Genomic DNA, 14,699 nt, shown 5'->3' on the forward strand with positions numbered 1-14,699 from the left:
TCCACGTTCATTATGCACCGTGTAATTTTGCCACTGACATTGTCGCTATGGTTTGTTCGCCTTTTTGTTCCTGATTTTCCCCCATGTACCTCATAGGGTTCTTTCTGTGTGCAAAAAGGGGGAAGGAAAATAAAAAAAGAGGGAGAAGGGTAGAGAAGTAGTAGGATTGATTCGCAGGTAGAGGACAGGTGGATGCACACACTCACACTCTCTCCTCATCCCAATAGCAGGGCCACATGGAGTGGGTTTTTGTTTGTTTGTTTGTTTGATATATAAAGTGTTTACTAGAACTAAACAAAATTAGAACTGAACAGCACATAACAGCACCAACTCAAGCAGATCTAAGCAACACACAGCCCTAAGTTAAGCACATCCTATAAAGTAGCATGCCTGCAACATACAAAACCAAAATCCTGGTCAAAATAATATCAAAACATCCTGGACATCACTGACATGAAAGGCTGATATAACAATCAATATTCAACTTATGTCATCTGGCCTAAACACATATCAGCACCTTTCACTGCATGTCGAACAGTAAGCACTCTTCTCACACAGAGATCTATGTGAGGTAAAACAATCTTCATTTAGCTTACCTGCTACCCAAAAGTGATATACAATACTGTGCACCAAAGATATGACTGACCAATACAACTCTCAGTGCTTATCAAGTCATATAAATACCATATAATAACAAATGTGTGCCTCCTTTTTGACCAGACTGCTCTCCACTTTGTCTCCACAAAGTGTCTGACTGGCACAGTTACATGGAAATCATTACTACCAGCATGTCTCTGGAAAACAGCAAACCATGTATAACAACATAGAACTGACTCTCTCAGTGCTCTGATTGTATACCAGCTATTCAACCACATTACAGTGTGCTTTCCCACTTTGAACAATGTATACCACTGGCACATAACAAAACTACTCCCCATGGGACCAACAAGCCAAATATGTGTCCCATAACAATATGCTGTTACACCCATGTGCACACATACACATGATAAATCCTCAACACACACTGATGCAATGTTCACCTGCAGATCTGTTCACTTCAAATTCAACCGTCACCATCTAATATACAAAACAGGTAGGTAATACCTCAAAACCAACTTTAGTAGTAGCTCACCCCAAAAGTAGCTAATTTTACAAAATAATAACACATACCATTTCTGCAGTTCCATATTACTCAGTGTTTATGTTACAGAACTGACAAATCACTGACTTACCATGACACAAAATCAGTACAAACTTCATTTATGTGGACCAAGATACAACACCATTTAAACCAAACATAGTAACCAAACATCATAACAAAATGTAACCAAGTGCTCAGCTGGCTACAGTAACTGCTTCACGCACAACCTGTATAGCAGACGCCTTAACCCGCCGGTCTTCAGTGACTCACTCATAATGCGTGACAAACCGGATGACAGTTTCACTGTTGTGACGGTGTCCACTCATTGGTTTGGTGACATGTGGAGGTAACTCATGCAGCGTACGCTATTCAAATTCAAATTTGAATTGAAAGCTGTCAGGCTTCCATCTGGTCAGAATCACCGGTGATGTGCTTGTGTCCACATGCTCAGTCATCGCAGTCTGCTGCTTTACATTCTACTGCACTGTTTTCTTTCTTATCTTTTTCTCTTAATATTGTAAAATAAAACAATAGCCCTCATGACTGGCCTCCATATGTCTCTGGCCTGTGTGCGGAACTTTTCTATCCTTTGTCTTTATATCTTGTCTAATTTAGTTAAATCAGTATTTGTTTTGTAACCCTTTATGATATACCACTCGGCCACAGACAATTACAAAAGTGGCATCGCCAACAGGATATAGATCCAAAATCATATTTTCTTTTAATGCTTTCATTCTTTAATCCAGTTATTCAAAATTCATCCCACAAATTAAACCCCCTTACCACTCTTTCGTTTGTTACAACTTGGGGCTGTGAGCTAAGATCATAAAGGGACAAGAGGTTGCATTAACAGTCACATAGGATAGTTTAACATAAGAGAAGAGAGAAGACAGTGCAGCAGGTACTTCACGTCCACGCAAAAGTAACGTTGCCCATCAACATGGCCCCATTTAACTTCCTGCCCAAACTCCCGACGCCATCCAGAGAGGAAGCCAGCAGAGAAGTAGACTATTTCATCTGGGAGGCCAGACTTATCATCCATCTGCTGCCCCTGGATGATGCAACAGCCTCTCTGGCTGATCTCAGCCCTTGCAGGTTGAACTCGCCAGCAGATTGTCAGGCTGCCAGCAACACAAGAGGAAACTCCAGCCAAGATCCCTCGCATCATTGAGGACAACTGGGGAGAGCAGCGCCACAGCCCTTGCAGCTGCCTTCTTCAACAGACAGCAGCAGCCCAAGGAGACAGTGGCAGAGAACGCGTCCCATCTTTGGTACCTGTGGACCATTGTCACCAAGGCTGAATATGGGATCATCCAGGTGCCAGCAGCCATCCTTTGCAACACCTTTGCCAGAGGCCTTCAGCTGGCTACAGGCGTGATGTGAGGTGTTTCATCAAAGACCACCCTGACACCACCTTCGAGGCGGCAAAGAAGGAGGTTCAGCAATGGCTGAGGGAGGACAGCAATGCCAACAACACCTGCCCACATGTTGGCAACACCACTATTGTCCACCTGGAAGTTCAGCTGGCCACATTCACAACTGAAAACACCAGCCTGCGACGTCAGCTGCAGTCCCCCATGCCAGCACACCACCCACATCCTCCAGTACCAGTCCCTCATCCTCGCCACTGTGCTGCTGACCAGGCCCCAGACCCTCCACACTGCATCTAGTGTGAGAGGTCCAGCCACACAGAACACCAGTGTCGCCACAAGTGGCGCTACCAGAAGGCCAGGCGAAAGAAGGCTGACCACCAGCCGCCAGTTCCAGTTCACAACCAGTGTGTTGCCACTACACACACAGGCAACATGGGCTGACACCAGCAGTTCCAGCTCCAAACCAGTAATGCAGGAGGCGCAGACGATGGAGGCATCACAGCACCACACCTGATGCTGTGGTCCCACAGGTGGTTAACCCACCTGTAGTCAGCCCCACACCACCAAGGAACAGCCAACAACCACCAGTCATGCCTACAGATCTGGCCCCACTGCACCACCAGGGCAAGGTGTCTGACTGTGACACTGACACTGACAGTAGTGTGTGGCTGGTCAGATCCAGGCCAAAACCCAGGACATCAACCCTGTAGGCTGCACCAGAGTTGACTCCACTGCCACCAGATCCTGCACCAAGGCGATCTACACAACTGGCATCCAGGGCACCATTACCAGTGTATTGGCACTGAAGATAAACATTTTACAAAGACAGTTACAATGTTATGTATTATTCATGTTTTTCCCATTTCGGTGTATTCTTGCCTTTCCTATGACCTGTCATTGTCATATGGCCTTAGCAATGCTTTCTGTTTTCATGTCATAATTGCAAAATTAATGTTTTATGTTTTTTTAATTTCAGTTCTTGCTTAACCTGTGGTCTAACTTGTCACACGGTCTTAGCAATATGCCTATGAACATGCCATAATGATTCATGTTATTATTTATGATATTATACATGTATGCTACTCTACATGTATACATATCTGACAGTGTTGATACAGAGATTGATGGGCACAAAAATGAATGCTTTCCAACTTCATATTCTGTTAACCTACATGGGACCCCTTCTCTGTATCAAACTGTTCAAAGTTCAGTTAGGATGCATTTGACTAAGTTGAACCTGGCTAATGCCACTTTGAACATGAAAGTAGGGTATTGTTCCTAAGAATGTTGCAGTCACCCCAAATTTCACTCTGCTATCTGTTATCTGCTAATTATCTCCCTTTACCTGCTCACTAATTCTTGGTTGATGCTCATAAAAGTCTGCTCACAAGACTTGTGCTAGTGACAAGCAGTGATGGGCTAGCACATTCACTACCCCATTCTGATTCACTCTTTCCAAAACTGCTTGATCTTATTTGCTACGATTCAAAATCCTCTGTTGTACATACTCTGTGACAAGAATTACATGACACAAGGTGAGTGGAGGGGGTAGGTAAGATATCATCATCATCAAGGTGGGGGTGGGAGGAGGAAGATACAAACTCTAGGTATGACAGTTAACCCAATAAATGATAACATTTACATAGATTTCTCCCTAGCTCAGACAAAAAGATGCCATCACCAACCCCATCTTTGTATGTGAAAGGGGGTGGGGGGCAACTTTAAAGACAGACCACCCCACAGGAAATGTTCTGACCATAGTATGCAACAGCACAAATTTTCCCACATCTCCATTACTTCAAAAACCCTTTGGCATAAATTGTGCTCAGTCCCTAGGACAGCAATCAGTGAACAGACTATATCAGCATGGGGATTACCACATCAACATAACCACACTCCACACTGCCTGCCATGGCAGGTACCTTGACGGCTGGTCCCAGTGACGGAACAAACTCACTGACCCAAGACAGCCAACCAAGGAGTGGAGGAGTGGATGCAGAAGGGGGTGGGGCACGGTGTCAGCATAACATCATAGGGTAAAGAACCGGTCTGAGTGGTTCATGGTGATGAATACGTTCCTTTTCACGTCGTGTTGACTTGATGTGCATTTAGATTTTGGCTAAAACTACTTATTCTTTCATACGTCACAGTCAGTGACATGAAGTGTCGATAACTTTGTCAGTCACCCTCACTTGGTTCTTAAACATTTGTTGCTGAAAGGATCATGCATTTTTCTTACCTTTAACACTGGTCAGCCTAGGCACCCTATTCTGCATTCAGTGAAGGAAATTTAATCTAAATGTACAACAAGTGCCATAATTAGCTGAGTTGGTATTTGGCTTGTTTGGTTCAACTGGATACTTTAATTAAGTCCATTATGTTATTAGCCAGCGACACCAATCAATGGTCAGGCCATTTGCTGGCTCTTCAGACCATTTCTGTAGACAAATCTGCTTCAATAGGAAAAACAAATAAAACTGCATGCAGGAAAAAAATACAAAAATATGGGTGGCGCTGTAGTGTAGCGACACGCTCTCCCTGGGGAGAGCAGCCCGAATTTCACACAGAGAAATCTGTTGTGATAAAAAGAAATACAAATACAAAATAATGTGTGTGTTTATTATTCTGTTGTGTTGATTACAAGATATTGTTTGATTAATATCAGTTATCTGTTAAAACCATCTGATATGCATCACAGTCTGGTAATTGTAATACTGTTCTGCTTTTTCCTATGTGGCTTACTCCAGTATCGTGTCACATGATAACTGATTTATTTGAGTTATACTTTGACACAGTATAAGCATCACTTAATCTATACTGTCACTGTACTGTGAACAAATCACCTTAGCCTTCTTTCACTTTTACTATACTGTTTTAATGAACTGGGAATATCATTTGATGTCAATATTTGGTACTTACAAATGCATTATATATGTTATGTTGTTGCCTATTCCAGTCCCAGTGGTGGTCTTTCCACTGTAATGTGTGTACATGTGGTTTCACTAACCACTTACATTTCTGACAATGCACTTATGTATTTGTATCTTTCGTGTGCACTGTCTTCTCTTTTCTCCTGTTATTGTAAATAAAACAATGGAAAACATTTTGTGATTGGCCTATGTATGCTCATGGCCTGTGTGAATCCTTTAGATTCTCTTAATTCTTTAAATCCCTTTTTAGCCCCTTTTACCTATCTAATCCTTTAACCCGATTCATCACAACATAAACCCCCTACCTTAATCACTTGGTCAGTTACACATGTTATAGTGTGCAGGTAGTATCATCTGTACTCCCACCCCCACCCTGTCTCCATTCCCTCCCCTGTCCCTTCACTCCCTTCCCCTGTTCTTCTCATCACCTTGCCCAATCCTTCTGCGGTTCATTCTCTGAGATTGGGCTGATACTTTGCTCTGCTCCCCCACCTCTGCCCAACTCCGCCCCCTTCCTTCCCACCTTCTCTGCTCCACAGTGGTTCTTTACCCTATTATGTTATGCCAACACCATGCCCCACCCCCTGCTGCATCCACGCCTCCCATTTCACTCCTTGGTTGGCTGTGTTTGGTCAGTGAGTTTGTTCAATCACTGGGACCAGCTGTCAAGGTACCTGCCATGGCAGGCAGTGTGGCGTGCGGTTATGTTGATGCATGCATGATGATGTAGTCTGTTCACTGATTGTCCTTGGGACAGAGCACAATAATTATTTATACTAAGAGGATTTTTTATCTAATGAAGATGTGGAAAAATGTGCATACTATGGTCAGAACATTTTCTGTGGGGCAGTCTAAAGTCGCCCCCCATGAGTATATATATATATATATATATATATATATATATATATATATATATATATATATATATATATATGAAGCACTTAAGCAGTAATAACATCAGTATATGAAGCAAAGCATCAATAATAAACAATATTTTGGAAGAAATTACTTTAGTGTCAGATATTGGCAAAATGAAGGATGAAATAATAAGTCAATGTTCTATACAATGATCTAAAGAGCCAGCAAATGGCCTGACCATTGAGTGATGTCGCTGGCTAATGCCTTAATGGACTTAAAGTATCCAGCTAAATCAAATAAGCCAAACTCAGCTAATCATGGCACTTGTTCTACATTTCAATTAAATTGCCTTCACTGAATGCAGGATACGAACAGCCTAACCTTTAAATCGCTCTTACTGGCATGCCTCAGCTGACCAGTGTTAATAGATAAGTGTTTTAGAACCAAGTGAAGGTGACTGATAAAGTTATCAACACTGACTCAGTGACTGTGAAAAGAATAAGTAGTTTTAACCAAAAACTAAAAGCACACCACATCAGCATAACGGAAATTCAAACCAACATAACCTTGTTACTGTGTGTCAAAGCAATAAACAAAACCAAGTTTTCACCTTCAGTCAATCAACATAGTTATACATGAACACAAGCAATGTGTCAGAACGTACAACTAACAAATTATCAGCACATAACACAATGTCTACACACGGTGGAGAGCGTCACGTTATAATTTCATACACGGCAGCCAGACTGTAAATACAGCAACCAACTGGCTACATCCAATCGAAACTTGCCAGGTCGGAAATGGGGAGAATTTGTTTGTTGCTGGATGTTCAGTGATAGATTTCTAAATGATCCCTGAATTGATATGCAACGGATTGCTTGCATATGAACGGCTTTAACACAATCCTAATAACATAAAATGAAATTTTGTATATAAAAGATGAATTTGTAAACGAGTTAAGGCACCTGAAATAGAGCGCTTTTAACAAGTTCAGAGCTGAAAACTGCTATTAAATTTGGCAAACGCTAATAATATTTATACTGATTTAGAGAAGGAATCACGACAATTTAAACAACACGGGCCTATAATACTTGTACTTTTCTGATCAGATAAATGAGATAATTACATAATGAATGTTAGGGCCGATATCAAATCAACTAGTTTGCAATCCAAACGGGTTGTTGTAGAAGGCGCTGATCTAAAGATAGATCAGTGGTGAATGGCATGAGTTGACAATGACAACACGCATAATATCTGTATATCGCTTATTTTCCTGATAATTTCAGTGTGCGTTTCATAACAGCACGTTTGTGGTTAACCAACAATATAAGCGATCAAATGTAAGATTTAAGAATGGATTATCATTTCTGACAAAGAAATGAAATGACGTAATCCTCAGTGTAACTTGTCAAAATATAGCCAGCAAAAGATAAAATGAAATTTATTCTAACTAATCTAAGTATGCATACTTATAACAAACATGCTGTGGGAGTGAATGATTCATGGATATAGTTTTATTTAGAAAATAAAATAAAAATAACTTTTCGATGATTGGGATTCTAGTTTTAAATGGCGTAGCGTCTATATATCACTACGCGAATGACATCAGACGCGAGAGACTGGGAAAGCAGTCAAAGAGAAGAAAGAAATCCCAAGATAAAAATTGCAAAAGAAATAAATTGTAATGTGCCCGATATAACTGTACATCACATTTAACATAGCAAAAAGGGGCAAAAATATACGAAGCGCGAGATATATATATTTTGGTTGAAAGTGCGGACTCTGTTTTCTTTCGCACCCGCTTACTTTCAGTTGTGTACACTGTCTTCGTTGAACTAGATAAAACCCAACATGTTAACATATTGTGTTTTTGTTTGTTTTGATTTAATTTTCTTTACAGTGAACTTAAATATGTAATGAATGATTGATATATGAAAAATAACAACATGTTTTAAATATTTTAAGTGGTATTATCATTGACATAGTAACAAATTTACCGCGCTGACGGCATGATGTGGATGGATCCATACTGGTCCTGTCGCAAAGCTAAAATAAGAAGGCCAACTTCGTGCTGCATGAATCAGAGCCATATTTTGACATCTTGAAATGAAGTCGCATATTTTCGATATATATATTTCAGTAATTTTTTCTTCCTTTTTTTCTCTCCTTTGTTCTCATTTTTATTTTGTTGCTCTCTTACACTGATTGTGTCGTCTGCTGCATCATGTGCCAGCCACTATGCTCAGTGGCTGTGTCCCGAAGGAAGGTGGCAGAAAGGTTCAGACGCTCAGCTGCCAATATAGAGAGTCCGTTTGGGTGTGGGTGCAAATCCCGCTCTCGCCCTTTCTTCCAAGTTTGACTGGAAAATCAAATTTAGCATGTCTAGCTGGTCATTCTGATGAGACGATAAACCAAAGTCCCGTATGCAGCATGCACTTGGCGCACTGAACATGAACCCATGGCAACCAGAGTGTTGCCTTCTGCTGCTGGCCAGGCACCTGTCTGGTAGCATATAATTATGAATTTGTCCTGTACACACAGTGACGCCTCTTAGAGAAACTAACTGAAACTGAATTGTGTCAAGTCTTTGGGAGCCTAGCCAGTCGGCCAGCTACATCTAGAATAAACCATTGACCTTTACTTTGTCAGTCGCTCTTTGTCTTGACCTTCAGTTTGTCAGTCGCTCTTTGTTACATTTGTCCAAGTAATTGGGAATATGTTTGTCTGACCGCATTGTCATAAGCCAATTTTCCACTATGTCATGAGATTGAAAGTGTTTTCAGCTTGGATATGACCCTGTGTAGTCCACTGATAAGCATGAATGAGAAATATGATTCAGTTGTGAACCAAGCTGATGGTCTACAAACACTTTCAACATCAGCACACAACCATAATCTGCAGGTATGAAACAAGGGCTTTCTACAGTAATCATGTCGGTCAGCTAGACGACATTTGAAACCTGGCAAAATGTCAGCAAACAGCCCGCGTGCCCCCACCAAATTCGCCGCACCAATGCCAGGCAGAGGAATGGGGTGGGGGTTAATTAAAGATTGCAGTCCATCCTATGCTTCAATCAAGACAATCCATTGCCCCTGCAGTGTATGTATATGTGGGTTGCACACATGGCTTACACGTGAGCCGTGCTCCCCCCCCCTCACCCGCCCCCCTACCCTCCCACACCCCGAACCCCCCGTCCACCTCCGGCCCCTCAGAACTAAGTCTGTACAACCATGTAATTGCTGAAATGTATAGCCAACTGGATATCCACACAAACTTGCTTGCGCGAGTGTGTGGTTGCAGGCTACAAGATCATGTGTCCATGCATATATTTGTATATTCATGGATGCACATACACGCATGTTTGGTTTACTGTGTATGCTCACATGGGGGGCGGCCTTAAAGACAGACTGCCACACAGGAAATGTTCTGACCATAGTATGCAACAGCACAAATATTTCCACATCTTCATTAGATCAAAAACCGTCTTAGCTTAAATTGTGCTCAGTCCCGAGGACAGCGATAATTGAACAGACTACAACAGCATGGGGATTACCGCATCAACATAACCGCACGCCACACTGCCTGCCAAAGCAGGTACCTTGACAGTTGGTCCCAGTGACTGAACAAACTCACTGACCAAAGACAGCCAACCAAGGAGTGAAGGGGGAGGAGTATACGCAGAAGGGGGTGGGGCATGGTGTTGGCATGACATCATAGGGTAAAGAACCACAGGGGAGAAAGATGGATGTGAAGGGAGGGGGCAGAGGGAGTGGGGGGGAGCAGAGCAAGGTGTCAGCCCAGTCTCAAAGAATAAACTGCAGAGCGAATGGGTAGGGAGATGAGAAGAACAGGGGGTTGGGAGTGTAGGGAATGGAAACAGGGTGTGGGTGGGGGTGCAGATGATACTGCCTACACACTGTAACATGCTTAACCGACCAGCTGATTAAGGTAGGGGTTTATGTTGTTTATGTTTACAATGGAAAGACCACCAGTGGGACTGGAATAGGCAGCAACATAACATAGATAATGCATTTGTGAATACCATAATTATACTGACATCCTAATGAAATTCACAGTACATTAAATCAGTATGTTAAAGGTGGCAAAGGCTATAGTGATTTGTTTACAGTACACTAACAGTATAGATTAAGTGATGCTTATGCTGTGTCAAAGTGTAACTCAAATAAATCAATTGTCAAGTGGCATGATACTGGAGTAAGCCACATAGGAAAAAGCAGAACAGTACGACAATTTACCAGACTGTGATGCATATCAGATGGTTTTAACAGATAACTGATATTAATCAAACAATATCTTGTAATCACCACAAGAGAATACTATGCACACACATTATAGAGGACTAAGCATTATTATTATGCTTGACCAACACTATTACCTTGTCACTCTCATACACAGGAAGCACTTCAGCAGTAATAAGTATATGATGCAATGGATTAAAAAAAAAAAAAGAATGTGACTTTTATGTTAATTTAAAAAAATATATATTGTTATTTATTTTATTATTATTTTTTTTAATTTATTTTTAATTTTTGTTATTTTTATTTTATTTATTTTATTTCATTTTATTTTTTATTGTAATTTATTTTTATTTTTTATTTTATTTTATTTATTTATTTATTTTATTTTATATATATATATATTTTTTTTCTCGAGGCCTGACAAAGCGTGTTGAGTTACACTGTGTGTGTGTGTGTGTGTGTGTGTGTGTGTTCTATGAAATGCATTTTCTTTTAATTTAAGCCAGCCCTATTTACTTTATAGCTTTTAGAATCTGATTCATCACTCAAATGTGCTTTTTGACACACTGGATGTTTTCCATTGTCAGAGATGTTGTTTTTTTTAGGCATGTTAATGTTTATAGTCAATTGGATGATGTAAAGTGCTTTGAGCGGCATTGGTGCTGGATATCGTGCCATATAGAAATATTGTGCATTATTATAATAATTATTATTATTATCATCAACTGAGCACTCTCAAAAGGGTGTGTTTGTGTGCGGTGTGGGGTGTGTGTGTTCAAATGTCTGTTTATGTGTTTGTGTGCATGTGTGATCAAAACCAACAGTCTGGTGCGATGCTCCAATAACATCATTGTTATGTCTAATGAGTTAAAGACCTCCTCCTCCTGTTTTAATGGTTTATATGTACCTAAAGCCGTAGTTCGCAACTAGACTTGCCCGTTCGCATTTACCATCAGACACCCCTGCTATTTCAAACGTCGACAAAACGTCGACCGAAAAGAACTGATGAGCAGACGAATTTTTCCTGGTGCAACCAATCCGAAAAAGACTTAAAAAAAACAACAAAAGAACTACGTTTGACTATTTCACGAGATGTTATCTTTACAGTCCACGCATATTGACTAATTGAGCTGGTCGCTTCGACTGGATCATTTGCAATTAGGGATACCGACCCTATACTGTGACTACATGAATGTTAGGACAGATATCAAACTGGCAAGTTTGCAATCCAAACTGGTGGAGTGACGTCGCCAAGAACACGCAGTGATATCCTTATAATAACTGCATGATCATTTCAGTCTGCACCTCATAATAGTGGGTTTGTGGTTTACGAACAAGCGATCAAATGTAAGATTTGAAAATGTATCATCATGACGTGACAAAGAGATGAAATGACGTAATCTTCAGTGTAATGGAAACAGCGAGTGAAGGACAAAATAAAATTTATTCTAACAAATCTAAGTACACGTATACTATAGCATGCTTTGGGAGTGAATGTTTCATGGATTTATTTGTTGTTCGTGTTTTTCTTTTTTTCATGTTTGGAGGATTGGGCTTCTAGTTTTAAATGGCGTAGCGTCTATTTGTTACTACGCGAATGACATCAGCCACGAGAGACTGGGAAAGCAGTCCAAGGGAAGAAAGAAATCCCAAGATGAAAATTACAAAAGAAATAAAATGTAATGTAGCCTACCCTTTAGAACTGTACATCACATTTAACATAATAAAAAGGGGCAACAATGTACGAAGCGCGAGATGTACATTATTTGGTTGTAATGCGGACTCTATTTTCTCTCGCAGCCGCTTACGATCAATTATGTACACCGGTCTGCGTGCTTTGCCTGGAGAAAATGGCAACATGTGATATCCTTACAATACCTGCATGATCATTTCGGTCTGCACCCCATAATAGTGGGTTTGTGGTTTACCAACAAGCGATAAAATGAAAGATTTAAGAATGTATCATCATATTGTGACAAAGAGATTAAATGACGTAATCTTCAGTGAGACGGAAACATAGCCAGCAAAGAATAAAATAAAATTTGTTCTAACTAATCTAAGTATACGTATATAGTTACAACAAGCATGCTATGGGAGTGAATGATACACAGATTTAGTAATTTAAAAAAAAAAAAAAAAGTTTGGAGGATTGGGCTTCTAGTTTTAAATGGCGTCGCGTCTATATATTACTACGCGAATGACATCAGCCGAGAGAGACTGGGAAAACAGTCCAAGAGAAGAAAGAAATCCCAATGAAAAAAAAGGAGTAATATACCCGATAGAACTGCACATAATATTTAACATAACAAAAGAGACCAACATGTACGAAGCACGAGATATACACAAAAATTTTGGTTGAAATGCGGACTCTATTTTCTCTCGCACCCGCTAACTTTAAGTTGTGTACACCGGTTTGCGTTGATCTGGAAAAAGCCGCGGCAATCTGTTTCGATGTTCCTGAGGCGATGACAACGTCTTTTCTCTTTTCTTTACTTTTTTTTCCTTCTTTACAACGAACTTGAATATGTAATAAATAATTGATATATATGGAAAAAAACCCACAAAAAACACATGATTTAAACGGTATTATCATACACAAAGAAATAGATTTCCCACGTTGACATGATTCGGATGAATGCGTATTGGTCCTGTCATAATGCTAAAATAAGTTGGCCTATCTCGCGTTGCATGAATCAAAGCCACATTTTGACATGTTGAAGTCGCATATCTTCCATATGTATTTCAGTCTTCTTTTTTTTTTTTTTTTTTTCTCTGTCAGTGTTTTTATTTCGTTGCTCTCCTACACTGAATGTGTCGTCTGCTCCATCATGTGCCAGCTTCAATGGTCAGTGGCTGTGTCCCGAAGGAAGGTGGCAGAATGGTTAAGACGCTCAGCTGCCAATACTGTTTAGAGAGTCTGTGTGGGTATGGGTTCGAATCCCGCTCTCGCCCTTTCTCCCAAGTTTGACTGGAAAATCAAACTGAGCGTCTGGTCTCAGTCATGCTTCGGATAAGACGATAAACCGAGGACCCGTATGCATCACGCACATGGCGCACTGAAATAGAACCCATGGCACTGATGAGAGTGTTGCCCTCTGGCAGAATTATGTAGAAAAATCCACTCTGATAGGTACACTGACAAATATATAAACATGCACTCATGCCAGGCCTCGACTAAGCGCGTTGGGTTATGCTGCTGGTCAGGCATCTGCCTAGCAGACGTGATGTAGCGTAAAATTACCAATGGATTTGTCCGAATGTAGTCACGCTTCTTTGAGAAACTGAAACTGAACTGTGTCAAGTCTTCAGTGGGGAGCCAAGCCACTGACTTGGCTACATCTTGAATAAACATTGACCTTCAGTTTGTCAGTCGCTCTTTGTCAAGTTACATTTGTCCGAGTAATTGGGGATATTTTTGTCTGTCTGTCCGCCTTGTCATAAGCCAGTTTTCCACTACGTGCTGCGATATTCAAAGTGTTTTATCTTTGATATGTCCCTGTGCAGTACGCTGGGCTACCGATAAGCATTAATGAGAAATATGAATCAGTTGCGAACTAAACTGACGGTCTACAAACACTTTCAGAGTAATCTGCAGATGTGAAACAAGGGCTTTCTATGGTTATCATGTAGGTCAGCTTGAAGACATTTGAAGCCTGGCAAAATGTCAGCAAACAACTGCGTGCCCCCGCCAAAAATTCGCCGCACCAGTGCCAGGGAGAGGAATGGGGTGGGGGTAGATTAAAGAATGCAGTCCCTCCTATGCTTCAGTCAAGACAATCCATTGCCCCTGCAGTGAATGTGGCTCGGGCATCTGGCTTATATGTGAGCCACACACAAACCCCCAGAACTAAGTCTCACGGACGCTTATAATATACGTCCGTGACTGAGTCTGCACAACCACGTCATTGCTGAAGAGTATACTAGCTGGATGTCCGCACAAACGTGCTTGCATGAGTGCGTGGTTGTGGGCTAAAAGACTGTGTGTGCATACTGATGTTTGTTTGTTCATGTAAGCACATAAACACATGTCTGATTCGCTGTGTATGCATTAGGTTCATTTTGATATATGTATATATACAATATATATATATATATATATATATATATATATATATATATATATATATATATATAGTCC

At 40.7% G+C, this 14,699-nt stretch overlaps 1 protein-coding gene across 1 annotated transcript in view; it reads left to right on the forward strand.

The window, feature by feature from the left end:
* Positions 1-14,699, forward strand: part of LOC143283942 (sodium- and chloride-dependent glycine transporter 1-like) — a 68,370-nt gene that overhangs the window by 44,369 nt on the left and 9,302 nt on the right. The gene's annotated exons all lie outside the window — the stretch shown is intronic.

Source organism: Babylonia areolata, chromosome 7 (genome assembly GCF_041734735.1).
Source record: "Babylonia areolata isolate BAREFJ2019XMU chromosome 7, ASM4173473v1, whole genome shotgun sequence".
Lineage (NCBI taxonomy): Eukaryota > Metazoa > Mollusca > Gastropoda > Neogastropoda > Buccinidae > Babylonia > Babylonia areolata.